A 22,819-nucleotide genomic window follows, 5' to 3' on the forward strand; every position below is an offset into this window, starting at 1 on the left:
TTTAAACCAGCAGGACTCCCCTTCCAGCTTATCTGCCCACTTTTCACTATGCTTGTCTATGTCGTCTAATTTCCCTGCCAACAAGTTTGCGTAAAAACAACGTATAGAGCAATCTCCTCCCATCTTATTTTCTCCAATATTTCTACCTTATCAAACCCTACACTTCCACCCTGTTTATTCCCCAGAAAACTTCTTAGCTGAAAAAATTTGAAAAGGTCCCTCCTATCTAGTCCGAATTTGGTCATTAAATCTGTGAACTGGAACACCCCCTCAGTATTCCTCACATCCCCAAGCTGTACTATCCCCTTCTCCAACCAGCCTAGGTGTTTTCTAATCCTAATGATAATAATTTTGATTGGATTGAAGATCATTTTGAGAATAGTCATGTACAGTCTCAACTTGCTAATGATTCCGTGTCTGTTTCTGAACAGAGAAATTTCGGACAACCCAGTTCTTTGTGTGATGAGAGGGGAATGGGTGAAGGTTGCAGTTCTGAGGTTCAGACAACTACTCGTTTGGATGTATGTGATACTCTTCGGAGCAAGGTTGTTGACGTCCTACCTGATAAAAGAACTAGAGTTTTGCCTGGCTGGCTTAAGGGGTTTGTTATGTAAATTGTTTGACTTGTTTTCATTGCCCTTGTTTTTTTTTTGTGTTTCTTTTTTTTTTTAATATATTTATTTTCTTTCATTGTATGGGGGGGGATGTGTTATGTTGTATGTTTCTTTAAATGCATGTGTTAGAATGTAGAATGATAAGCAATGTGGATTCTATGTTAGGTATTCATTCGGTGGCTAGCGGTTGATATGAAGACATCGCTTCCCTGGCTCCCACCTGTTATTACTTATCTTATTATAAATAAATATCCTTTTGCTACACTTCTTGTCTGGATTGCTTCACTACAGGGACGTCACACGCCTTGCAAATGTTTGTGATGAGCTCGTCGAGGTCGCAGAAGAGCCACGGCAAGGTTTTTTGGTATTGTAGGATTTCTACATTTTCGTAGTGCTTGGAGATCGGGCGTCTTGCCCAAGAACTTCTGCCGGAAAGGTATCCCCAGTGAGCAGGTCGAATCGGACCGTAACATCCCACTCACTCTCTCATGTGCTACTCATGCACGGCAGCGATAAACGACAGAGACTGCATGAGAATCCAGAACGGATTGCTGGGAAATGATTCCACTGAATCATGCTATGTTAGCCTTGTTTACTACTGAGCTGAATTTAACAACGGGTTTTCTTTGAAGACCTGTCATGAGAAACCCTGGTCTACAGCTTAAGTGAAATGTATAGAAGCAGAAATTCAATACTTTCTCCGCCTCTTCAATTACCACTTGACCCTGGGCAAGTCACACTCCAATAACCCCCAGAGGTCATTTAGAGATTGTGCAAAAATTACAGAGTGGAATTAACATTTTGGTTGCAGGTTTTCCCAGTTTCAAATCTGATATACACATGGGCACAAAAATTAGAAATGACTCTTTAAAACGGCATTTGTATCCACTTTTAGCATGTTTCATCTGTATATTCCCTAAATGAGCTCGCCATTACCTCCAGCTTGGTGAAAGTGCAATTCAAGCAATTCTTTAAACTGGTAATAATGCCAACAAAAGCAAAATATTCTTATACCCCCATTTTAGTAACACCAATAGGGCCTAAACAAGGTATCCTAGAAGTGGCTTAGTTGCACATAAGCATGATCCTGCAGTCTCTGTAGGTCCATAAAGGTTCATAGTTTTAAGGTGAAAAATTACATTGGATAATTGAACTGTAGTCAATTGCTGCATTCTTGGGTCCCTTGTTTGTGTAGTTGCAAAGACTATTGCAATGCACTATTATATATTTGCACCCACTAGATAATATTCATTATAGTAGAGAATTACAAATTATATTAACATATGCTTTGATATAGCTCATGGTTTCATTTATCCTATTTACATCTGGACGTCATTCAAATCAATAAAGATTTTTTCCTGACAAAAAAAAAACGATCACAGCAAGGGAGCATTGGGAGACAGGGTGGGACTCCGCTCCTTGATGGAATTAGCAGGTCTGGGAGGCAGCAGCTGCCTCTGGCAATGCAGAGTTGGTGCTTGACAAGTGGCTATAAAAAGTGATATAACTGTTCTTCCTGTCTCCTGGTCCCTCTACAGCTGATCACTTTCCCACTTCGCCGTGTTTGTTGGTGGAGGCAACAGGAGAAGAAGGAACTACGACTCCCAGTGGGCACGCTTCCTAAGCCCACACCTGGGAACCATTTGCTGCTGACCGGCGCCTTGCCGTGTTTGTTGGTGGAGGCAACAGGAGGAGAAGGAACTACGACTCCCAGGGGGCACGCTGTCTAAGCCCGCACCTTGGAACCATTTGCTGCTGACCGGCGCCTTCTTAGCGCCTCGCCGCTCCCGCTGTCGCAGGAGCCGCTTCGTCGTGTTTGTTGGTGGAGGCGACAGGAGGAGAAGGAATTACGACTCCCAGGGGGCACGCTGCCAAAGCCCACACCTGGGAACCATTTGCTGCTGACCGGCGCCTTCTTAGCACCTCGCCGTGTTTGTTGGTGGAGGCGACAGGAGGAGAAGGAACTAGGACTCCCAGGGGGCACGCTGCCTAAGCCCGCACCTGGGAACCATTTGCTGCTGACCGGCGCCTACATAACGCATCATCACCTCCGCTGCGCGAACGGGCGCCGGGCGAAGCCTGGGCCAAGGGCGGGCCCGTTCAAGCTTGTTCAAGAACGGCCAAGGACGGGACGGGCCACCCACCTTATATCCACATTTACAGCCTTTCGAAAAGAGGTTAGTGACTCTTTGCATTCACCCTTTTTGTTTGCGTGATTTAGTGTGGGCCGTAACGAGAGTCATCTTGTCGCAGACACCTTTGCAAGTTAGCTCACTATGGCTATATCACCAACCATAGGAGTAAATGGCAGAAGAAGCACAGGGGGGACATTAATGGGCACCCTGGAAAACTTTCTGATCAGAGTGTCTAGCGCCTTAGCCAAAGACATTGAATTGACCGAAAAGAGGTTATCCCTTGACAATTTATTGGATAAACGGTCATCAATGGGAATTCTGGCAGGGGTAAAATCGCCTGTTGCCCGCACGACTGACCCCCAGGATACACTGATCCTCAGTGAGGGGGATGAGGGAAGCCGCATTTTTCATCCAGAAGAGTCCCTTGTAACCCTGGATCCAGTTGAAAACACCGTAGCAACTGGGCCATAGAGAAGTAATGTTTCAAAAAGGCACCTGTCACCAAATATAAAGACCAGATCAGATAGAAGTGCCAAAACTGTGTTGGTACAGTCACCGCAGGGGCCACTAACGCGAAAAAAGGAAACGCACAGGTGCACAAATGCAAGCCGCAGATAGAAAGGCAAAAAAGGCTTAAGAGGCCATGCCCAAAGAGAGCTTGACAGTTAGCACCTCACTAAGCCCACACGATTTGGTACCGGTAAAGGAAGGAGTCAATGGATTGATAAACAAGGAGGGTACAGTAGTGGATGAGCCAGACCCCTCCTTCTAGAAAAGACTGGAAAACATTGTGAGAAAGGCAATTCATCCGATTCACAACAGACTGGACCGGATTGAATCGAGATTGGTGTGCGTGGAAATTTTGCTCGCATCAGCACAAACAAGGGGCAACCAGGGCTGCGAGCGACATTGTGCGGAGCCAAAAGTGGAAGGACCAAGTATTGAGCGTACCAGTACTAATATTACTGCTAATGTTCCCTTAAATTCTGATGTTGTTACAATTGGTAGTCCCCCGTCTGTAGTAAATAGCCAGGTGACAGCCAGTGTTATGGGGCCCCGGACTAATTTGGCAGGAGTTACCCAATCGGAACAATTAGGTAGGGAAGGTGAGGTTTGTTGACTTGACTTGACACTTGTGTGGGTACATCAGCTACCTTGTTCTGTGTGGTAATATCTGTGAGAGCAGCAGTCACTGGTGTGTTAGGTCTCGCCTGTCGATGCGCATGCGCATCGAGCAAGCGAGACTATGGGGGCTTATCCACTCTTTGTCTAACTTGCAAGGAATCGTGGCGATTCCTTGCAGTGCCCGTGACTTTTAAGCTCAATGCGCATGCGCATTGAGCTTAAAAGCGCGTGCACATGCCCCCAGCCGTATTTTCCCTCAAGGAGCACTCCTCCCACACCCCCGCTCCGCCCCCCCCCCTGCCCGCCGTGTCGCATTTCTCCTCCCCCTCCCCTTCTCTGCCTTCGCCGTGCCTACCCTACTCTCCTCCCCCCTCCTCCTCTCCTCCCCCCTCCTCCTCTCCTCCCCCCTCCTCCTCCTACTCTCCTCCCCACTCTCTCTCAGCACTCTTCTACAGTCTTTCCGCTGCAACCTTCCATCGAATCTCTTCCTCCTACTGCTCCCAATACTACCTTAACTGTTCTTCTCTTCACTCCTAACACCGTCCTTCTTATGTTCGTAAACCACCCGCTCCTCAGGTTGCCCCGCCCGCCTTGATCTCGGAGCCGATCCTTCTCCTTCCCTCCCCCGATTATGTTTCTCCTTCGTGTCGCCCCGGTGTTTACCTTCTTAGGCTCGCCGTCACCGGTCAGTCTTGTTTTTTGCAGCTGATAGATCTGCCCGCGTCACACTGCCATTGTTCCGGAAGGCTGTGCGCAAGTCACGGGAGCAGGTATTGTTTGTTACTGTGGTGACTAGACGCTGTAAGTAAACACTGCCAACACATACCGTTGAATACTGTGTAGTGCAGTGCATACAGCGCAGAGTGAATATTCATGCTACCAGGCTAGGGGTTCAGAATGCTTTGACTGGAAACTGTTTTTGCGGTGGAATTGTAATTGTCTACCACCAATTATTTGTAATAGGTCCCATAACATTCGAGAAACCCACGTCCAGTTCTTGTATTTAAGTAGTAGTCTCCTCACCACAGAGCTGTTACAGTAATGATATATGAATCTATTTGCCTGTACAACATTTATTGTTGAAATGCTTTGAGATGTGTGACTACATTCGTTTCCCTTCACTAGATGTCCAGCTTGCCTAAGTGGCCGTGATGGGGCGGTTTCTGCTTTGCTGTGCAGACATGGCCCCCCGTTTTGAGTGGGTCCCTGTGAGCGCTGCTACTCACCCGTCCCCTTCTTATGTCTGTAGGACAGTACCCTCAAGGTCACCTTTATTTAGAGTGCAGGGTCGCCCCGTACTGAGGAGCCCCGGACGACACCGGAAACAGTATTATGCGATGTGGTGGTGCACACGGACCTCTTCCGGGTCACCGGGTGCCCAATATCAATGCCCTTAGTACATGCCGAAAGCAAACCTACGTAGCTCTTCCGTGTGCCTTTTAAAACCCGTTTAAGACTTGAAAACCCAGAGAGAGCTTGCTTAGCAGGGGGATTGATTTATCGACACAAACCAGAAAGTCCTGCGCTATCTTCTGATCCTGCCTGCGGGCCAGATTAGATTTTACTTGGAGATTTCAGGTGCGCCTTTAATGAAGCCGGCGCAGACATAGCTGCTGGCTACGTGCAGCAATTGCCTTCGTCTTCTGGATGACACTGTGAAATTACCTGCGGAAGGAATTCATTGTGTCCGGAGACAGCAGTATAAGCAGCTCCCGTTTTTAAGCGCCCCCCTCCACCCCCAACAAATCACTTCGGTGCCTTTTCAGTAAATCGTCTGCAGCTTTAATTTCCTCTGCCTCTGAGACTGTCGGTGACTCACGCCTGCTACTTTAAACCCCTACTGTTTGTAGGAAGCCACAATGCTGGAGGCAGACGGGGCTGGAACATGTAGTTTACTAGTTTCTGTGAGACTGAGCTATTTGGGAGGCAAGATGGCGAAAGCTGGTCCCTACGCGTCTCGGTCAGAATCATGCAGATTTTTTTCTAAAGATGTCCGGATCTGGCAGAATCAAGACAACCCTCTTGAATTTGTGTGTCTTTAGACTGCTGCATAGTTTAAGCAGTCCAACGTTCTCACTGCTTTTTAAAGTCACTGCAGTCACAAAGTAACCCCACGCTGTTGAGCTCTGTCAAAGGTTTTGTGCAAATGAGAACGCACTGCAGCAAAATGTGCCTGTCTCTTGATTTGGGTAGACTCCTGTTTGGTTTGCTTACTGGACCCCTGTGCTGATTTACAACTCAGTTTCTGGTGGATGGAGAGAGCAAGCAGTCACCTCAGCTGGACACAGACCAACTGGTTATGTTCGAAGGGTAACTAACAAGTCCTTTATATGCAAAATTGGCACACCCTTCTTTACATACGTCCTCAAATAGCATTCTTGGCAAGTTTAGCTCATCCCGCCTTGACTGCGGCTTGTCTGGCTAGGCTACCTGCATAGTGCAAACAATGCAAACTGCATCAACAGTGTTGGCCTGTGGAACAAAGAGGACATTCTCTAGCTCGCTGATCCTGGCACCTATTCATCAGCCGCTGGTGCATTAGTGTACAAAGTCTACAGAGACCTTTACACAGCACATGCACCATATCATAGCCCATCTTTAGCTTTTGCTAAATTCCTTAATTTAACTAGTAACTCGGTGACATCCCGCGGGGGCCGAGGAGCCACACTTAGTGGCAAAGACTCACCCTCACTCACCCTCACTCACCCTCAACCCCTCACCCTCACTCACCCTCAACCCCTCACCCTCACCCTCACTCACCCTCACTCACCCTCACTCACCCTCACTCACCCTCACTCACCCTCACTCACCCTCACTCACCCTCACTCACCCTCACCCTCACCCTCAACCCCTCACCCTCACTCACCCTCACTCACCCTCACTCACCCTCACCCACCCTCACCCACCCTCACCCACCCTCAACCCCTCACTCACCCTCAACCCCTCACCCTCAACCACTCACCCTCACTCACCCTCACTCACCCTCACTCACCCTCACTCACCCTCACTCACCCTCACTCACCCTCACTCACCCTCACTCACCCTCACCCACCCTCACCCACCCTCACCCACCCTCACCCACCCTCACCCACCCTCACCCACCCTCACCCACCCTCAACCCCTCACTCACCCTCAACCCCTCACTCACCCTCACTCACCCTCACTCACCCTCACTCAGCGCAACCACAGCATCTTCACTAAATATATTTAATAAGCTTTAAGCTATTGGCAATATAAAATAAAATCCATTTTATTTACGTATTAATTATTAATTGTTTTTTAAAGCCATTGATTTTTTTTATATCAATACATATAAGTCACATATAAGTCCTGTTAATACAAAACATGTTGCTTTACAAATGCTAGAGGTGTCACATTTACAAAAATTATAACTATTAGCTTTGTAAAGAAGAAAGCTATTAATTTAGCTATTTAGAAAAAACAACACATAAATAAAAAACAAAAAAATAAATAACACCTATAGCTCAAACTTTACTACTGCGAGACCTATTGCATTTCCAATGCTTGTTTGTAATGTGACTGATGGTGGTTGTATGCAGGGGCAAAGACTGGTTGTTATTTGATAGGTCTCTGTTCAGTGTGATCTGGAGCACTGGGCTGCACTGCTGCTGGCTGTACGTTGCTGGGCATCTTGAGAGGGGAGGGGGCGTGGGAATGCAGGCAGCAGACCGGGCTGTGAGCCGGGAGGGAACTCGAAACATGAGCGCTGTGGGTGAATACATGTTCACTTCTGACACTTAGAAGCAGGCGTCTGGTGCAGTGAGGCCCTCTTAAACTCAGGTTGGACATCCTGTGCTATGGAGACAGAGCTTGTAATAGCACCATTTAGGTGTTTCTAGTCACACCCTACATCATTCATCCTTCCATTTAAACCATGGCTTCTCCTTGCTCAACACTACAAACACTCCCCCACCCAAAACAATCCTCCAAATCCTACAGAGCGTGGCCCCCACTGTGCACTCGCCCCAACTCAATGACACCGCCTCCCATTCAATCCATCCCCACTTTCCACCCCAGGTCTTCACCTTGTTCCTTGTTGTGTCTATTTTTCTGTCCTCTTACTTCAGGCGCTCACTTAAGCATTTGCGATGCAATAGGTCTCACATTTACTTGAGTTTGAGCTATTGCCATTGTAAATGACAATGCCTTTTATTTATGTTTTGGTTTTTAAAAAAGATAAATAAAAGGCATTGTCAGTTACAATGCCAATAGCTTAAGTTAGCGTAAATGTGAGACCAATTGCATTGCAAATGCTTGTTCTCTTCTGCACACACAAAACATCAATCCTCATAGTGATGGCCAGGGACAGCTTTGGCGCTGGTGGGGCACAATTGGGTTGCAGCTGAAGGCAGTGTGAGTTTTTCTTAGTGGGGCGGTAGTATGGTGTTCAGTGGGGGAGAGGATGTGGCACTCTGTAGATGACAGAAACTGCAAGGCTCTGAGACAAATGGCTTGTGATAGCACTTTTAAGCATATTTGGGACATTTTGCAAATGGCAAAGTTTTCAGATGAATGTATAGTGTTGACCAATAACAACTGAGCGCATGTGTGCATTGTCAATTTAAATAAACGTGGAAAAATACTAGCTGTAGCGTCGTCGTTTGCTTGTGTAAAAAATGTGGATAAATACAGAAAAAACTGCCCAAAAAATAAATATGGATAAATACAGATGGAAATGGCAAAAAATAAATACCATAAAACTGGGAGCCCTACTTATAATACAGGGATCATCATCAGGACTATGTAAATAAAGTGCCTGGTGCATTATATGAGTTCGGGATCGAAACGCCGTCGAAAAAAATCAGTACCACTCCGGCTTGAATTCAATAGAAGTTGTGGTAATTGTTGATGGTTAGTTCGCTTGACTCTATGACCACACCAAGCAACCACAGCTCTTTTTGTTGCCTGAAAAACCCTTTATGTTGTTTGCATTGTATGTTTCCTCTGTAATTTTTTCCCATGTTGGATGCAGGATTGTGTCCCGTTCATTACATGTGTCACTTCTTATGTATACATTTTCTTCAATATATTGCTTATTAAAATTCTTTGTCCGGCTGGAAATTGAAAGTCTATAGTACCCATGAAGGTCTATATGTTATCTGTTCTGCATATAGTTCACTTAAGGACCATTGTTCTCAAAAAAACCTGGTCTTTTTACGAGCACTGCGGCACCGCGCTCGCCCCCCCTCCACCACCCACCGCACCATGGGGGAATTAGCCCGGCAGGGAAGGGGTTAAACATACCTTTCAGCCAGGATGCCTGCTGCCTGAAAGAAATGTAAATATGCACAACGGGTCAGACGCCAGTATTGGCTGTGATTAATAGAATCACTAGACACTTCCTGATGACAGATGTATTCGGTTTGAGCGGTATTGGAAAGTAGTTACCTGCTTAGTGGGGAGGTGTGTGCTTTTTAAAGGGGCGTAAAACAGGCCCCTGCAGCAGGTTAACCACTAACCATTCTCCACTGCTCCAACCACGATTCAGTTCTGTGGCTCTCTGGTCATAGACACAGACCTCTGCATTGCATTATGTAATATAGGTTTCATAAAGTATGATAGTGCATTTCCCACTGATTAATTATACTTGCATTTATTTTACATTTAAGATGTGTGTGGTTAGGGGCGTGGCTTGGACGCGAGGCGGAATGGCTGCTTAGACCCGCAGCTCCGCCGACCGAGCTAATAAATCCGGCATATATCCTTTTAAATGGACGGCAATCCCGGACCTCTCCCGCTCAGAAGCCCTGTGTAGTGTCGGGGGTTGCTCGCTGGAGGTCCGAATATAGAAGCGGGAAGATCGACCGCTCGGAACTGCCGCGGGCGGCCCGCGAGTGGAGTGGCGGCCTGGGACCAATTAAAAGCCGGGACCTCGCGTGAGTCGCGATCCGGAGGAGGGCAGTGGGGAGCCCGGCGCTGCGTGGCCTGCACACCGGGGGCCGGAAGGGGCACCCAACAACTCCGCGCTGAGCTGCAGAGGTACCTGACAAGATCGATCGCCTCCTCCTCAGCTCCGGAGTAACGTAACGGACTGGTTTGGCCCGAATCGGGGGCGCGCTGTGAGGCGGCGAGCTCTGAAGACTGTGCTACCGTCCTGCTTTGGGGCTGACCCGGTAAGGAGAATAGCAGGGGAGGCTGCCGACGGACCAAGAACAAGTGGGGTGCGAGGGTGCAATAATTGGCCTGCAGGCCCCCCGCGAGGCCAATCTGTGTAGAGGGGCAGGCAGAGGTGCCTGCTGAGAACATCACTTTGGTGGCACCCCCCCCCTGGGGTCGATTAACGCTTGTGGTGGCACGCTGCTTTTGAACTCCAGGAGCTGGGCACGGCTGCTGGAACCCTGAACTTTTGGCGCGAGGCGCCATTTTGAACCGCCTGAGAGGGCTGCTCGGCTGCTGAAACTGACAAGCGGAGGGCATCCTGGCTACGAACTGCCTGCTAAACAAGCGTGCACAGCTCCAACTGCCTGCGAGGGCGCTGGAGAAGCCTCGGCCACGTGAGACACCTCAAGCTGCAGAACTTGCTAGACGGAGCCAGCGCACGACTAGGTTCTCTGCGCTCCCTCCGTTGAATTCGCCGGGCAGGATGGGGAAACCAGATACGCGACAGCCGAAGATCACCTTTGATAAGGCCAAGCAGAAGACGACAGGCCAGGAGCCATGCGAGGAAGGGGCGGCCCAAAATGATGATGGGGGCGCGCACACTTCTGAAATTAAATCCATGTTTCAGGACCTCAAAACGAGTCTCCAAGGGATAGATAAAAAGATGGACGACTTGGCGGCGCGTATGGATGGCCTGACCAGACGCATGGACAAGCAGGATGGCAGGATGGACGTGATGGAAACGCGTGTGACGGAAACGGAGGAGAGTCATACTGCTATAGACCGGAAAATACGAGGCATGGACAAGGTCTTGACGCTAATCCAACAGAAGAATGAAGACTTGGAAGCCCGCTCAAGACGCAACAACGTCCGCGTAACGGGTGTGGCCGAAACGACCAACATTGCGAAAATGGAGGTGTACGTGGAGACCATGATGTCAGAACTATTCGGGTCAGGCCTCTCCCAAATGTTCCTGGTTGAAAGGGCGCACAGGACACTGGGGCCCCAGCCTCAACCGGGGGCTCCGCCGAGAGCAATTATAGCGCGCATACTGAACTACAGGGACCGTGACACCATTTTGCGCATGGCCAGAGATGTACAAGACCTCCAATATCAGGGAAACCACATCTCGATCTTCCCGGATTTCACCATGCAGGTTCAGGCGGCTAGGAGGGAATTCGTCCCGGCCAAGAAGATCTTCCAGCAGATTGGGACCAAATACTCGCTGATATACCCCGCCAAGCTGAGGGTGCAAGGCCCAGGCAAACCTTCCTTTTTTGTGGACGCCAAGGCAGCATTGAAATATGCAAAGCAACTTTCGCGAGATCAAAAGAATCAGCCGGCATCTGAGGAACCTGAAGAAAGAGCTGTTCTTAGTGACATAGAGTGACGGAGGGATGAACACTGAACCATCCTTGCGGACGCTCTGCGATGCAAGGGTCGGAAAGGCTTGCTGAGGGCCTCGGACACTGCAGATCCTTCATATTCAGATAAGTGTGCCATTACTGATACACGTGTGGTGGAGGGGGGAGGTCCACGCGGGAGCGCTGTCAGACTGGCGCTCGGTCGCCCTGGCATGAGTACAGGGTTAGTGTGCGAAAGACCCGCGTTCCCCGAGGGATGACTCCCATTGTAACTGAACTATTGAATTGCATTACAGGGTGTTTGATGTTTGGGTGGGGGGGGAGGGATAGCTTTGCACGACCTGATTGGGGGGTTGGAGCGGGTGGGGGTTGGGGGGGTTTGGGATTGAAGAGCACTGTTGCTAATTGTTTTGTTGAGAGGCAGATGTCACAGGACACGAATACCTATACAGATGCACGTGGTAGGCCCCAGAGCACTTTGGACGCCAGATATTGCGTGATGGCTGAGCGTGGTCGATTGTGTTGTACCCTAGTGCATATACTGCGGAAGGGAATGACGCTGCATTCTCACACATCTGACTATGGCTCACATTAAATTGTTAACCTGGAATGTGCGCGGCTTGAATGATAGGCGTAAGGCCCGGTTGGTTCAAGCCTACTTGCTGCGAAGGAATATTGACATATGTTTTTTGCAGGAGACCCACCTAACTACCAATGCCGCTGCGATGCTCCGTAGTACTAGATGGGGGGTAACACTGCATGCACCCTACTCCAACTACTCCCGGGGGGTAGCGATACTCATTAGGCGGGGTCTTCAATGGACAACATCAGAGGTACAGTTGGACACAGAGGGGAGGTACATCATAGTGGTGGGAACTCTGTGTGGTATGAGGATGGTTTTGGTGAATGTGTATGGCCCTAATGATGACAACCCTGAGTTCTACAACGATCTTTGGTACAAAGTGCAGACTAAAGGGCAGGCAGCGATTATGTGGGGAGGAGATTACAATGTGGTGCTCTCAGACACGATGGATAGACAGGGTACTGCGAGAGAACACCACCCCAAGGCGGCGGCTACACTGTGGGATATCATCTCGGAGGCCCGCCTGATAGACTCCTGGAGGGCACTTCACCCGGGAGCCCGGGAAGGTACTTGTCTAACAATGCACAGAGCCACGTGGTCCAGACTCGACTACTGGCTGCTCTCTGGAGAAGTCCATACACTTGTGACAGATGCAGCACACCTACCACGCTCACTGTCCGATCATGCGCCAGTATGTCTTGCCCTAGCCACCCCAACACCCTACATCCAACCTTTTAGCTGGAGGTTCCCTTCCAGGGCACTTAGAGACCAGGTATTTAGCCAAGAGCTGAGGGTACAACTGGAGGAATACTTCGAACTGAACGAGGGGTCGGTAGACTCCCCGGGCACGCTATGGGAGGCCTGTAAGGTGGTGATAAGGGGGTGCTGCATGTCACTGAAGACAGGTGTACTCCGCTCAATCAGAAACACCTTGCAAACATTGGAAACTGAACTGGCAGAGATCGAGGCTAGACTTCAAGACACACCTACAGACAGAGCGAGGGCTGAGTTTCGTACGAAGCTCACGCAATACCAGGAAGAGGCAGACAGAGAGGTCTCCTTTCTAACGAAAGATGCGCAGGCACGACGATACGGGGAGGGCGACAGGGCAGGCAGGACGCTGGCTAATATGATCCGGGCTCCCAGGGGTGCGGACTATGTGCTAGAGATTAGAGATGAGGGAGGAGACATAGTGAGGGAGCCAAAGGCCATCCTCGGAGTCATGAAGAAATACTACAGCACACTCTACACATCGAAAATTGCGCCTGACGACCAAACTATCACAGACTATCTAGACACCATAGCCCTGGCCTGGTTTAACGACGGGGCCAGACAGTATATGGACCTACCGTTCTCGCAAGAGGACATACGGGCTATAATAATGAGCATGCCACCTGGTAAAGCACCTGGCCCAGACGGCTTAACGTTAGAGTTTTACAAGGAGTATGTCGATATTCTGGTACCCAAACTACACAGGGCCTTTGAGGAAGCGGTCGAATCAGGGATACTCCCGCAATCCATGCGCGAAGCACTGCTCATCACCCTACTCAAGCCCGGCAAGGACCCTCTTGAGCCGGACTCGTACCGTCCCCTCTCGCTCATCAATGTGGACGCCAAGATTTATGCGAAACTACTGGCTGACCGGCTAAAATATATGCTACCGCAGATTGCGCTATCAGATCAGTCGGGTTTCGTCTTGGAGAGATCCACTTCACACAACCTGAGAGTTCTGTTCGGGTTGCTCCACTATTTGGACCCCAAATCGAAAGCCGCCGCTGCGCTACTTGATGCGACAAAAGCGTTCGACTCCCTGGAGTGGAAGTTCCTGTACGCACTCTTTACTAGAATGGGGTTCAGCCCGCTGTTTGCCAGACGTATCGGCGTGCTATACAATCACCCGACTGCAAGGGTGCGAGTGAATGGGCAAATCTCTGACTCTATTCCGATCACGAGAGGGACGAGACAGGGGTGCCCGCTCTCTCCCCTACTTTTTGCCGTAGCTACGGAGCCGCTGGCGGCACGGATGCGGCAACACCACACCCAGAGGAGCATAGGCTTCACATCGCGCGGTCTGCTTATCTCCCTATATGCAGACGACATCACCATCTACATGATGGACCCTGAGGCGAATTTTGATCCGCTGATGAGAGAGGTGATTAGATATAGTGGCCTCACTGGGATCAATATAAATTGGTCGAAGTCAACCATGCTGCCACTAACAGATAGCACGGTAAGGTGCCACACCGAATTTCAGATTGACTGGGCCGAGGGGGAAGTAAAATACTTGGGCATTAAAGTGAGCCGCACCGTTCATGACATCTGGCTCTCGAACTTTGGAGTGGCAATGGACTGGCTGGAAGGCAAAGTAAAGAAGTGGAAGTCTCTTCCGCTTTCATTGATGGGTCGCATAGCTCTTGCCAAAATGGTGGTGGTCCCCAAATTCTTGTATCTATTTATAAACATACCCCTGCCGTTAACAATGGCATTTTTTGCCAGGCTCCGGTCTGCGGTCATTGAGTTGGTATGGGCGGGTCGGCAACCCAGGGTGGCCTGGAACCTCCTAACTCTCCCGTTCCGGCAGGGTGGTTTAGCTGCGCCAGATTTTGAGCTGTATGCGTACAGTGCACAAGCTCAGTTCCTGTACTACTGGCATCATCCGATCCCGTACCAACCTCACGTAGCTATCGAGATAGACGTTGCGTCTCCATGCCCCATTAAGACGGCGGTATACAAGAACTTTAAGAGGCCGCATGAGGACATAGACACGGTGGAGATGGTGCGATGGGCGTGGGCAGGCATAGCAAAACGAGCGGGCGTGAGCGACATGTACGCCCCCAGCATGCCACTAGATGGCAACCCCCTGCTGGAACCACTCACGGATGCAGCAGTGGTCCGTAGAGCGAGCGAGAGGGGCCTGAGGGTGGCAGCAGACCTGTACCCAGATGACCACTTTATAGAGATACAGGCCATGACTGACTCTACGACCCCGACGGCCACGGAACTTTTGTTGTATTATCAACTACGGTCTGCGTGCAAACGTAGATACCCGGGCTTCCCGGAGGCACCGCCGACGCTGGCGGCACTGGAGGACGTTCTTTCAAATGCGTCCTCCCGTAGATTGATATCAAGGATCTATAGGGCCACACAGAACGCGACACCAGTCCCACACACTGACTCGAGGATGGCCTGGGTGAGGGAGGCGGATATACAGATATCAGAAAAACAATGGACGTTCTGTTGCACGCAACTAGAACACTTATCCCCAAACTACAGGCTCAGGCTCATTCACTTCAATTACTTACACAGAACGTACCGTACGCCTTTGCAACTGGTGAGAATGGGTCTGTCGACTGATGCCTCCTGCTGGAGATGTGGTGAGAGAGAGGCCACCTTTTATCATTTGTCTTGGACGTGTGGCCCGATAGGGGCGTACTGGGAGAATGTGTTCCGCACCATGAGTCTGATGATGCATATACCCTTAGGTCCCGACCCATTGCTAGGCCTCCTGGGCTTTGTATTGCCGGTACCGAGTGCGTCCAGAAAGCTGGTGGCAATGTTACTCCTGCTTGCCAAGCGGCAGATAGCGCTCAAATGGAAACAGAAATCCCCACCAACGATATCAGGCTGGCTGACATCTGCCTTGTACTGCAAAAACCAGTTGGCGGCGTATTGGGAACTGATGCCACTCCGCTCTAGGCCTGTGGACATTTGGCAGCCATTGGTGGACTGGCTGGCCCACTCGGAGGGGGCGGACAGTGACTGAGGGTGGTACAGAGAATCATGTAGAGCGGGGGTAGGAGAGGTGGGGGAATGGCTCCATGCTGATAGTCAGGACCTTCTGTCGGCGTGCCTTGCGATCACTTGATGGACACTGATTGGGTAGACCTGTGACAATCTCTCACATATGTTTATGTTTAATGTTATAGGTTTATACTATATGGACTGTATGCGAACTGTGCACGTATTGCAACCTTGCTATATGAAAATTGGACATATGCTGCCTGCCCCCGGGTTGTTGGCTAAATAGCGGTGTACAGATTCAGAACACTAATAAAGGTTTTTAAAAAAAAAAAAAAAAAAAAAAAAGATGTGTGTGGTTTAATATATGCACACCCAAAGATGAAAGACCCAAACCTGTTACAGTATACAGTTTTTCTAGCTATGCCTTTCACCCCTCGTATACTCGCCCCACCCCATGGTGCACAGCATCACACTTCCCATACATGTTTAAATACACTGCGACCTCTGCACACAAGTGGACGCCCTCGCAGCAGCGAAGTGTAAATGAACAAGGACTGCTCACTAATGACTGTGTTTGACGTTCCTCTGCAGTGTTTATTCACAGACAGACAGACAGACAGGACTGCTCTGTACTAATGAATGGGAACAAACACCCGCAGAGCAGGGCACTCACTACAGAGGAATGTAAATAAACAAAGACACGTGGCCCCCGTCACTGCAGAGGGATGTAAACAGAGACGCACACACACGTGGCCCCCCTCACTGCACCCAGCCAGCAGCCGCCCACAGTGAAAGGCACCCCTCTGAGGTGGGACAATCAATCGACAGTCCATCAGCCCTGACAGCCCCACAATGGGGCCGCATCGCCCCAATGAGCAGAGCCTGACGGGGCACACGGGGGGCGCCCTGGGGGTCAGGGCCCACGCCCCGTCGCTTGGAGGCCACGTCTGGGGTCAGAGGAGAGGCGCGTGCTCCCAGGGCCAGGGCAGGTTCTGCTGGGCCACTCTCACTACTGTTCTGAAAGAAGCATCCATGCGCTGCGAGGGTCAGACCCCCAGGACCGGGGGTGCACCCGAAGGAAGCCAGGGCCTGCTGCACGCTCTGCAGCTCTGCCTGCTTTACCCCGCCCGCCACACCACAGAGGAACACACGAGACCATACAATAAAGGGATTAACGAGAAGATGAATGGAGGGGGACGAGCTCCCTCGCAGAGGCCACACGCGCCTCCTGAGAGGGGCACAAGAAGGCCGCGCAGGCTGGACATGGAGGGGGCTGGAAGGAAGGACACGTGTGCTTTACCCCACTGAGGAAGAATCAAGACTGCCCATGCGTGTCCCCAGAGGAGACTTTACCCCACGGGGAGAAACGAGGCAGCACATGCGTGTCCCCAGAGGGCACGCTTTACCCCACCTGGGGAAATAAGGGGGCAGCACATGCTTTGGTCTTCAGTGAAGTGAACAAGGAGTCACTGGAAATAAGGGTCTCCTCCTAACTATCCAATCGGCATCAGTTTCCCACATGGACATCCCCCAAGACCTCGATAACCAGTGGAGCTCCCCAGGGTTACATCTGGTGCCCCACCATCATTACCCTCAACGTGGAGCCCTTTCGGCTCTACTCACGGATATCAAAATTCACCGATGCACCAATAAAGAACTAGATTTGAAAGCCACATCTGCTCCACATGTCTGACACACTGCTTACAGCTAACTAATTCTTACCTGGATGCCCAACCCCTACCTGAAGCTTAACCTCCTTCAAAGCAGAATTCATGTTATTTGATAAGAAAAACAGGCAACAACTAGTCCAGACCTGGCTCCACGATGTATGACATGGCACATTCAATCGTAATGTTCATCCAATCCCATGTCAGCCAGATTCACCCTGAACACAGACCTTACCCCCAACGAACACAGCCCCCTCACCCCCACAAAAAAACAACCACCTGGTATGAGCATTTGAAGTGAACACACTAATTCCAGAGTGCCTTCCAGAACTGCTGTTCAAGCCCTCCTACTGTGACATGTAGTAGTACCTTCCTCCACTGTCTCCCAGACTGCCAGCTGCACTCACTTAGGGGTATTAAGTATGTGGCAGCACACCTCACCAAGGGGCTGAAGAACTACGACCACATCACCTTCACCCGATGAAACTCCACAAACACCCCTTGCATCAAAATCAGCTGCACCTAGAAAGCCATGACAATCTGGCACTTCTGCCGACAAGATCACAGTTTCCAGTGGCTCAGTGCACCCTGGCAGTCAGGACTCCATCACACTGGAGAAGAAGAAACGTAAAGAAAAACAAAACAATGCAACAAGCTTTCTTCATCTATGCAACCAGGATCTGAAAAGACATTTTGCATTCATCAAGACTGCTCCAGCCCTGCTCCAAATTAGGTAAGAACTTGATTGCCATCACCATACAGTGTGAGCTAACTTTCACTCTTGGAAACTAACTAATCCTCTTCTCACATGTTGACTGTTTCTTTGCCTTTCACCTCATACAACACTCTACTTCCTTTCAGCTGAGTTTGCGATATATACACCTTTCAGATAGATACACAGCAGCCTAAACACACTTTCCCTATGTAGGAAGAATACACAAGAAGGATGCACAAACTTTATATGTAAAGATCTAAAGAAGCAGGTCAAATATGCGTTAATATATTAAAGTACAACCAAAGCGATGTTTAACAGTATAATACATAGCAGAAGTTAAAGGACTTTGCAAAAAAGACAGAAAAAAGCATCATTCCGCCGAACACAACATGCATAGTGCCTTAATTTGGATCAACAATGAAAAAATTAAAACTCTGCAAAGGGTTGTGACTTATGGTTCACAAAGCAGATCACATCCAAGCCCCATGAACCATATTTTAGTACCCTCCATTTGTTCTGCTCATTCATAGACTTGGGGAGAGGTACAACACTTATTACATCTACGTACTCACCAACTCAATGTATGTACCTTTCTTGCATGTTGCCTTCACATATTTGTAAGGACGTAAACAATTTAGAAGCCTTTCTAGTCTGAGCATGGGTCGCAGCACGATGTAAAGCAGTCAAAAAAAGAAAAAGGCTTTCCAAGTTCTTCGACTGACCAAACAACTAAAAAGCTCGGAAAAGGTGTGATCCAATTGGCCAAATAACCTATCTCATTTGTGCTCAGCAGTTCTGGCTTTTGTTCTGGATAAAGAACAAAAGCAGCTCCGCTTCAAGTAATTGAAGACGCACCAGGAATATTGAGTGACTGAAGATGCACCTTACTATTCTCCTCGAATCCACACTAGTCTTAGGAAAATATCTACTGATCTTTAACGTTAGATGGTGATCCGGGGAGGCCTTGTATTTGAACACATATTTTCTACTCTATCAAACTTGGTTCGTCTATGTGGAAAACTTCAGACTGATGCCCTACTTGTTCTTCCATGTATCAGCTGGAGGAAGAGTATCCTCAAACCTGCTTCTGACATCACAACTGGATCGCAAGAAGTCATGGGCGACTGACATGGAACACCTACAGAACTGTATCCGTGCAATGGAGTATGATCTCTATGCCAATGAGCCAGTCATTTCAACAAGACAGATCCACAGCTAGTCACAATAATAACTAACGTGTCCACAAGCAAGGTTTTGGTGGACACATGGCAAGAGCCCTTCTTGCATGCCTACAGCCACTTACCTTCAAGGTCACAAACTGGCAGCTTCTTTGTGATTCAGATTCCCTCAGGGCAGTTGCCAATCCATCTTCACACCGCACAAGAATAATGCAGCATCTGAGATGGTCCGCAGCTTTAAAGAGGGAATGGAGTTAAAGGTTGAGGGACGATGTCTATTTATGCGTGGATGTTCGGAAGTGTTGGTGTCTGTCAGAAGGCAATGTCCTCAAAGTGCAGGGCTCAGACAGGTAACATATGGCTACTCCAACACTGGAAGCGTGTCGGCGATATACTGGTGCGGTAAAAGGTGGCATGAAGGTGGCCATGCCAGGGCCCCATGGGGGCAACTCTAGTGGGATGAAAGATGGTGTGAAAGGCAATGCAGAGGCACTCTTCGCTGTGAATTTGCCCACTGCTGGAGGCTGATAGACGTGAGTGGGTCCAGTGCTAGAGCATGCAGGGCTCTAAAAGGGTCCAATGCTAGATGATGAGGGCTGTTGATGTGGCTCGCCCTACGGTACTCAGGGTTTTGAACTGGACCAGTGTTGGGTTGAATGGAACCGATGCTGGGATACTGAGGCCTGTCAGTGTCACCAGGGCACGTACATCGGATGCCTTGAATCGAACCAGTGCTGCAGTAATTCTCGACAGTCAATGGGGATGTTGACAGTGGAATAAGGTGTGGGAATGGGATTACTGGCAGTGGACTGAGATCTGTCAAAGAAGAATGCGAACTGGGGCAATGCTGGGAGGACTCTCGCCTGTTACTGGTGCTAATGATAGAGGGTTCTGACAGGTGTCTGTAACTAGGGCTGCAGGACAGATCTGTGAATGGAGCCAGGGTGGAGGTCCAAAGCCAGCGAATGGCACCAACGTTGGAGAACTTAATTGAACCCTGTGGAAGGGTTGAGTGATTCCGGGATATGAACAGTCACTGCTGAAGTGCCATGTGCTGTGCAAAGGCCTCTGAAGGCCTGTGATTTGTTTCCAAAACAGGCCAACTGGGGCAAGGGAAGCAGGATTAGTGCTGACAACAAGCTAGTGCTTATGATGATGCTCAAGGATTTGAATGAGCTACTTTTTGATCCCAGAGCAGACAGTTGGTGTAGTTGTTCTCCTCTGTGATTATGATGATGCTAGGGGATGTGATCTGTGAGGGCGCTGTGGACTAAGACGGGCAGTCAGGAGATCTAGTAAACGAAGGAACCTAAAACAAAAAACGCAGCAGTTTAGGGAATGTGGTGAGGTCAGCACTGAAGGCTCCCATGAAGTGTGGCCTATGACAGTGCAGAGAGGAGTGAGACTGGGGTTCTCGTTGTTGTGTATAGTCTATGGGTTAGGCATCGGCTGGAGGACACAGGTAAAAACTGGTCCCGTGTTACAGAGATAAGGGCAAGTAACAGGATCCTGGCAGGGTGTCAGGGACGATGCTTTCACTTGGGGTCAGACTCAGCTGTGGCACATCTGGTCATTAAGAGACCCCTGATTTGGGGTGGAGTTCAAAAAGGGCCACGTGGGGATAATTAAAGATGGGAAGCTGCAGGGGGGTTGGATGTGCTTTGGAATGAGAGACTGCAGGGAGATGGGTTGCTGTTGACCATGCCCCGGGGTGCACTGGACAAAGGGGGTGGGTTACTTGGTGGCAGGAGCTGAATTTTGGGGTCCAATATTGAAGAAAGGTGTCCAGGCTGGAATGAAACTGCTACTCGGCCGCAGAGTCGGGGATGGAAAGCTGACAGTGGACCCTCTCTGGAGGCGGGTCTCTATGGACTCCAGGGAGCAGGGCCAGGTAGGAAGGGGTGCTGCAGGGAGCAATGGCCAGTCTTTGCTCGGAGCTTGGCAGCTCTGGACGCAGCTGAGACTAGAAGCTGGGCCGGGCTCAGAGCTCAGGGCTGGCCGAGCCGAGGACGAAGGCAGGCAGAGGCCTTGTGCGGAGGGCCCGGTGGAGCAGCGGTGGCTGCAGCCAGGAGTCTGGGTGCAGGGCTCGGTGGAGGGACTCTGGACAGAAACGGGCCTGTGGCAGGAGGGGGCTGCATCGGGGGCCCGGTGCAGGCAGAGGACGGGAGGGCGCTGCAGGAGCCCGAGGCCCAGTGTCTGTGGGAGGGGCTGGGGCAGGAGCGGGCCTCACGCTGGGACCAGGAGGGCGGGTAGGGCTGGGCTCCGGGGCGTTGGGGTGCTGCGGAGTGGTCTGCACTGCCCTCCCCTCGGGGGCTCGGGCTGGCACTGGGGGCTGTCCCCGGGGTCACCCTGCTCTGCCCCTGGAGGCTGGCACCGCTGGACCCGGATGCACGGGGGTCCCTGGATGGGCCTTGCACGGGACTGCCACCGGGAGGGGTGCCCTGCACTGGGCTGCTCTGGATCAGCTTGGCACTGGGGGGGCTCTCTGGACCTGACACCGGGGGCTGGCTCCAGCTGATGCCCTGCTGGCGGGAGGGGCGGGCCGGTGTGCCAGTGACAGGGCCAGGGCCGCTGCCAGCTCGGAGCTCCCCGCCTCGGGCCTGCTGCTGCTGCCGCTGCGGCCGCCTCCAGTCCGGGCTCAGGCACCGACCTCCCTCCGCTCCCTCCGCTCCGCCTCCCCCGCTCCCTCCAGCGCCTGGACTTCTGAGCCGGAAGTGACTCCTCCACGGTTAGAGGAATGACCCTGGGGGGCGGCAGCGGCGGCGCCGCCGTCACCTGCACGTGCGTCCGGCGTCAGCCCCACGTGCGTCGCGCGCGGTCTCCGTCTGCGTCTGAGCCCGAGCGGTGGTGATGGAGGCTCCTGGTGGTACTGTGACCCCTGGGGGAGGGGGGGGGTTCGTCGCTCGCGGCCGCCCCCGCCGTGCAGGCCTCCTCAGACATACCCTTGGCTCAGACTGCGCGGCTGGGAATGTAACACCCAAGACTGCACTCCAGACATGGCGTGTATTGATGCTGAACAGGACAGCTCCAGTCAACTGCACACTGGTCCTGTGCAACCTCCTGTGTCTTGAGACGGCCAAGTGGATTACAAAAGTCATTGTATTACATATCCACAGGGTTTTAAGTGAGATGAAAAACCTGGTCTCTGAAGGGGCGTGGCCAGTGCAATTAGAAGTGTGGCTTTAAAACACGCAAAAAATCTGTCCTTTGCATAGTGTGCCGCCCAACTTATATTTTGCAGTTTCTGTCATTGCATCCAGATATGTGATAAAACAAGTAATATCTTACCTACAACAAGTCGGGACTATTGGCTTTGTCAATGGTTATTAGTTGCATAAGATAAATAAGCTACAAATATGGCTTGTTACATATAATATTGAAAAAGCTTCCAATAAAAGCCCTGGTGACACCACCACAATGTTGCTGCTCTTGCGTTTCAGAAAGAGAAGTGAAATCCAGAAAGAAAATGACTCTTTAATGTATTTCCCTTCCCCCACAACGCTCACCTGACATGATGTCATGCAGTAACTTCTCCACTAGTGAGAATTGAGCTGTGTGGGCAGCGCACATCAATGTG

General features: G+C 50.5%; 1 protein-coding gene across 7 annotated transcripts in view; it reads right to left on the reverse strand.

Moving 5' to 3' along the window:
* Window positions 1–21,977, reverse strand: part of LOC147709768 (uncharacterized) — a 353,428-nt gene extending 331,451 nt beyond the window's left edge. For 2 of the 7 annotated variants that reach the window (XM_086928218.1, XM_086928222.1), the window contains exon 1: window positions 19,368–21,958. The gene's annotated coding sequence lies outside the window, so the exon portion shown is untranslated. Of the gene's footprint in view, window positions 1–19,367 lie in introns of all 7 variants that reach the window. The other 5 variants (XM_086928223.1, XM_086928220.1, XM_086928219.1 and 2 more) reach the window with 4 other exon arrangements.
* Between the last annotated feature and the right edge of the window lie 842 nt (window positions 21,978–22,819).

This window comes from Lissotriton vulgaris, chromosome 6 (assembly GCF_964263255.1).
Source record: "Lissotriton vulgaris chromosome 6, aLisVul1.2, whole genome shotgun sequence".
NCBI classification, from domain to species: Eukaryota; Metazoa; Chordata; class Amphibia; order Caudata; family Salamandridae; genus Lissotriton; species Lissotriton vulgaris.